The sequence below is a fragment of the Cynoglossus semilaevis genome, chromosome 2 (assembly GCF_000523025.1).
Source record: "Cynoglossus semilaevis isolate Cse_v1.0 chromosome 2, Cse_v1.0, whole genome shotgun sequence".
Lineage (NCBI taxonomy): Eukaryota > Metazoa > Chordata > Actinopteri > Pleuronectiformes > Cynoglossidae > Cynoglossus > Cynoglossus semilaevis.
Genome location: NC_024308.1, coordinates 12209693 through 12215711, shown reverse-complemented (window position 1 = coordinate 12215711; position 6019 = coordinate 12209693). Strand labels below are relative to the sequence as shown.

At 40.3% G+C, this 6019-nt stretch overlaps 1 protein-coding gene across 3 annotated transcripts in view; it reads right to left on the bottom strand.

Moving 5' to 3' along the window:
* Positions 1 to 6019, bottom strand: part of b3galt2 (UDP-Gal:betaGlcNAc beta 1,3-galactosyltransferase, polypeptide 2) — a 27861-nt gene that overhangs the window by 4097 nt on the left and 17745 nt on the right. The window contains exon 1 of one of the 3 annotated variants that reach the window (XM_017039838.2): positions 5969 to 6019. The exons of 1 other annotated variant lie outside the window; for it this stretch is intronic. The gene's annotated coding sequence lies outside the window, so the exon portion shown is untranslated. The remainder of the gene's footprint in view (positions 1 to 5968) is intronic. One more of the 3 variants, XM_008338423.3, reaches the window with a different exon arrangement.

Here is a 6019-nt window from a genome sequence, read left to right as displayed (position 1 = left end):
ACAGTGCATGGCAACTGACAGGAAACACAATAACCTTTTCAGCTGAGTGAACGTATCCAGTTCAAGCAATTACAAGAGAATGAGGTGGGCCAGGGTCGGCTTTTGTTTCAAAGGTTAACGTACTTACATCAAAAGTCCATCCCGCGCTTGAGAGATTTCTCCTGTCAATGGAATGAACAGCTAGTAACAAGTGAGCTCTAGTGAAGAGTATACAGTACATGTGCATAGGGTCATGTGGGATATTCAGTTACAACACGAGTCCTTTTAATGGTTAGCAATTCTGTAAAATTCTATCACCTGTTTACTGATTGCATTTTCCAGAAAATATGCGGCTTTGCTTCCAGTGCAAAATGATGTGATTGCGTTTAACAAAACATATAAAAATCAATATTTTTGTAACTTTGAAAGAACAATGGGTTGGCACAGAAACCAGAAATAGTCTGAACCAGAGGTCATCAACATTTTTTCAGGCAATGGAACCCTAAACTAATGGAAGATGAAGCAGAAACCAGTCTACTATGTCCATCCATCTGTTTTCTACCACTTAATCTTTTGCCGGGTTGGGCAGTAACAGGAGCCAGTCCCTGCAGTCCAAACTCTAGGGTAGTGGACACCCTGGACAGTTCACCAGTCCATCACAGGGCCATTTATAGAGGCAAACAACCACTGACTCTCACAGTCATACCAAGAGTCAATTCAGAGTTTCCTATCACTCTAAATTGACCATATGGTTTGTAGTACATGTTAAACTGGGCCTAGCGCCATCTAGATGCAGTTTCATTTAAACCACAAGGTACAGTTAATAAGTTAACAAACATACCTGTCAGCTGATATAATCACTGTCGTGCTGTCAAGCTGTTAAAAAAACCAACAAGCACATCCTATAAAGGACTATTTTCTGCACCACTCCCTGTTTAAGAGCTCAGGTCTTAACTACAGAAACAGTGTCTATCGCTGATGAGCCAAGTCCAATAAAACTGTGGTTTCAGTATTAAACTTGCCCACAGGACATCTAGGTAACAAATCAGTAGGACAGCAGATAAGGACATCCCCAAACAGTTGACACGTCCAGGGGAGGAGAAGAGAAAGTCATAGTAATTATCGTGCTGAATGTTCTATTATTGAACTTTTGAACCACACACTCCAAGCCCTGGAGATGATTTAATGATCTCCATTCTGATTCTGCAGAGCTGTCAGACTCAAGTTACCTGGAGATGGATGAGCAGCCAGGCTAAATGAAAAAAAAAGAAAAAAAGTTGTACAACTGCTGCTCTGAAATTACTTTAACAACAGGAAGCACTTGCTTTGTTTACCATGCTTACAGTGATGCTAGTGGTGATTTGGGATCTTTGAAAGATACGCATTTAGAAAACATTGACCTTTTTTTCTTAAGGCTATTGAAATCTATCTATAAAACTGTAGGGTTTGCAGTAGCACTGGTACTTTTTATAGTTTGTACTTGTTTAAAATATTGTAAAGTGTAACATAATGTAACATAATGTGTATGTAGATTGTAGTGAATTTAAAATAACAACTAGGGGCTGTGGTGGCCTGGTGGTAAAGGAAGCAGACTTGTTAATAATAAAAACCATAAATTAATAAACAAATACACAAACATAAAACATACCCCTCTTCCCCCTCTCTTCTATGTGTACAGACCATAAACAATTAATAAGTGTTGTTTTCTTTTTCTTTTGACGTGTCACTTCCTGTGTTGCTGCCTGTGACATAAATGCCAAGCCAACTGCTGAACGGCATTCATTTTTACTTTTCAGCAGCAGCATTTAATCTGCCAATGCCTCTCCTCATTAATTCATTTTCTTGCCTCCCATCAATGTCTCTCCTATGCAAGCCAATTAGTTACACTAGCACTAATTAAAGCCCTGGCAATTCTGCAGCGGTCAATAATTAGAATGAACGAAGGCTGGAAGAGTGACACAGCTGTGAAATAACAGACATGCATCATGGCGCTGTCTCCGACACCTCATTGAGAAAATAAAATTTGGTCAAAATGAGAAAATAGAGACTACGCACAGTAAAGAATGCAAACTATTTTCCACAGGTAGTTTTCTTTAGTCTCACCACCTTTAATGGTCCTGTCAGTGCAGCTTTTTTTCATGTAAAATAAATGCTGCGGATGTTGACGACGACGTGACCTTCATTCAGTAAAATAGTACACTTCAGAGAGTGACACATTTTCCTCTGGGAAAAATGCCACTTCCATTAGTGCAGCAATTTAGAGGCACTGTTAGCTGAAAATACAGTTTGTTTGGTTTTTTCTTTCTGAAAGAATCCTGGCTGATAGTGTGGCACAGTGAAGCAAGGCTACATCAAGTAACAGATATTCAGTTAGTGTCAAGGTTTCTTTTATCAAGATAAGCCATTTACAATAAGCGGTGTGTATTGGCAAGAATCTGACGATGTGATATTTATCACGATACAGTACTGTGCTACTAATATCAATATATTCAGTGAAAATATCAATATATATATAGATATTTTTCTTACACCGTCTTAAAGACAATACAAAAACTGGCTTCAAGGAAAAGTAGGTCACTAAAGTTTGCCACACATTTGGTTCTAGTAGCTGTAGTCTACTTATACTACAACATCCTGCCTTGTTGCCTTTCGTCTGTGAAGGTCTAAAGCCTAAGTTGACAAGGTTCATCCCAAAGATTTCTACAGATGCAGGCGTGGTTACATGGTCTAGATGTATACACACGTAGGTTTATACCCATTTAAAAGTTGCACTTTCTAATATTTACAACTATTGGAAGCAGGTCATTGAATCAACACACTCCTTTTTAGGTTTGTGAAGGAAGATGGAGCCAATCCCAGCAGTGTGGTCCAGACGCCATAAAGAAAAACCTCAGGTCACCACTTCAACCAAACAGGTAATCTCTTTGCTGGGAGTCAGCAGAACTCTAGGCACAGTGATGTAAATGCATTTCCTGCCAAGGAGCTAACACTAGTCAATGCAAAAAGCATGTTGGCCTTTTAGCTCCTGACATCAAAGAAATGCACTTCCTTCTACAGTACACCCAGTCAAATACACAGCGTAGTTCCAGTCTACTCTGTCTGTGTTGTCTTTTTTCAGTTAGACTCAGTAGAAACCCTTCCCTACTTTATTTGACCTGGTTAAAAAATCCCATGTGACTAAAAAAAACCTTTTCAAGCCAGACCTCGTGAGACAGGGTGCAGCATAAATAAAGCAGTGAGTTGTAAGTAAAAGGAAAGCCAACTAAAACAGCGAGGTCTCCGACTCAACCTGCCTCAAAATTCATTTTCAATCTAAAGCCTGTCAATAAGCTTTGGTTACAAGTCCATCTACAGGTCATGGGGTCAAAATATGAGACCTTTACTGAGCAGTAGTTCAAACCACCAAGGTTCAGAGACTCTACTCTCTCTACTTTTCTCAAATCTGTGTTCCAGATTCAGCCTGCATGCTCATCCTGTTTTTGTTAAAATTCCTCTTCATTTTCAGCGAGGTTTTCAATCTGCTGCAGCAAGGTTATGATTATGTCCGCTCGGCATCAGAATAAAAACAAGCTTCTTACTTTTACTTTTGGCCTTGTCTGTTCATTAAACCCTGGAGGAGGATTGAACAGCATCTGTCTGATACTTTATCGCAGTCTGGTGAAATTACTCTGGTTTAGACCACCGAATGGAGCCAGCACCGAGCATGGAGGACGCCTACTGTTTTGTTTCAATTAAATTTGAGCTTTTTCCCTGGCTTTCTGTCTGTGTTGTCAGCATTTTAGTTGTTTGTGTCAGGCAACGTCTGCTTGAGAGGAAGCTTTTACTTAAGCCCTTCTTGCTGAGATCAGTCTTTCCGTAGAATTCTAACCATTTTGCTTGTGCTGGCAAGAAATTCAGATCCAGCACCACTGCAGCGTGGCGCTACCGACGGTAACTTTGAGGTATTTCATACATATCGGCTTTTGAACTGATCTGACAAAAACAAAAAACAAAAAAAAAAAAAACGTCCAGAGAATTCAGCCCCGGACTCAGTTTCAAAAGGCAACACTTAAAAAAGAGGGCAGTTGTTTGTGACTTTACACCACTCCTTTCACTGCTGTCAGAATCTCCTTCTCATCCCTCCTTGCCCTGATCACTTTCCTCGACCCGTTTTCAGCTGCACTTCAACCGGTCATTTACCCACCGTTGTTTTAGGTCTGATTGCAGATTGATCCCACCGTTGTTTTAGGTCTGATTGCAGCCTACATCTCACAGTAACTGGCAGCCTTGTTCCCTCATGTCTATTCCGCTTGTTTTCTTGGCATCCCCACCCCCAACGCTGGTAGTTTAAATTATCTGAAGAAGAATATCTGGTTCTCACACTGCACAGGTGTAAGTGCAAAAACTAGTTTCTAGCGCAAAAGTAAAAAAAAAAGAAAAATTTTAAGGTATTTCAATGCATGGACAGAATGATGGCAGTGCAGTTTAATCTAAACACTGCATGACTCAACCAGGTTAGGACTCACTGGAATAAAGTAGGCTTACATTCAAGTGAGTTGAGAAGATGAGTGACACTGGATAAGAGATTTCTTTTTTAATCCCCATTTTTTCTACATACACAGTTGTCCGATCTGGGCCAGGCCACTAGAGTCTCTTTCATCATACAACTGGAGCTGACCCATAAAGGTTCAGATGGTGGTAGCATCCCATCATGAAGAGACTTTACTTTATTTGCTCCAGTTCTAACCAAACACTGAGTTCGCCTCGAGCTTCACGTTACAGGGAGTGGATGATAAGAACATAATTTTCCCATGACTTCCAAGATCAACAAGTAGTTCACAAAAAGAATAAATAAAGTCATCTTTGTATGATCAATGTATCCAGTTGTCTCACTGGACGTTATCTTCAGCATCTGCCACTTTCAAGGGGGGCAGGGGAGACTTGCAGTTCTGTCCTGAAGTTTACCGAAATGGTTTGAAATATTTCTGATCAATATCTTTTCCTGATAGCATGGAGAAAGATATAATATTTCAGGCTCTGATCGATGAATACAGCAGACTACAAATTGTAGACTTTGTTTTCTCTTAAAAAATGTCTACAAAAAAATACAAATTAAACACAAAGGACACCTGAGAAATAAAGCTCCAACAAACTCCGAGCTGCTGAGTGTTTTTTAAATCTTATGACAGTATTTATTTCTCCGCTCATAAATAATCTGCCACCAACTACGCTGCCACCAACATTTAGCAGTGAAATTAATTCCGGCACTATTTCTGTTTTACTTCATTAATAAAGTCCGTCCGGATCCTCCATTCTCTTCGCATCGACTCCTTCCCGAGGACGTCGGTTCAGATGGCACAGCAATAAATTATGAGGTGGTTTGAAAATTAGATCCTATTAAATTTTCATAGTCTAGTGGGCAGAGTGAACACCCAGATGGTGATCTTAGCTGCTGCTTCTTTTTTCTTCCCAAATGTCCATCTCAGCACTTAACAGCTATCTCTGAACCTGCACAGTTTTCACTGCCAAACGGCTCAGACAGCAGTACAGGACACAGTGAATAAAAAAGTCCAGTTAAATGAGTGGAATTAGCTGAAGGAAGCATCTGCTGGTTCCTCTTAATAGGTGTTCCTTTAAACTTGATTTCAAGTAAAATGATATAAAAAAATTGAAAAATTGAATTGAATTGAAAAATCCCCTCTCGAGGGGAAAAAAACGACTATATTTGGGGATTCAAATAATTTTAAAAATATTGAAATATATTAATATTATTTTACTGGCAGACCTGCCTCAATGTTTGTCGATATAATTTTCAGGAGCCGCCTGGGTTCCATGAATTCCAGGTGGAAAGGGGGGATGCGTAAGAAGAAAGTACGGATGGAGGAACTGATGGATGGATGTCTGGGAGAGGTGGAAGGGCTGGGTGTAATGGGTTGGAGAGGAGGGCGGAGAAGGCTAAATGAATAATGGGGATGTTGGGTGACTGATGAGACGTGCAGGAGCTGTGTACCTACTCCTCCTCATCATGCTGCTGCTGTTGTTGCTGCTGCGGCGGCGGCGG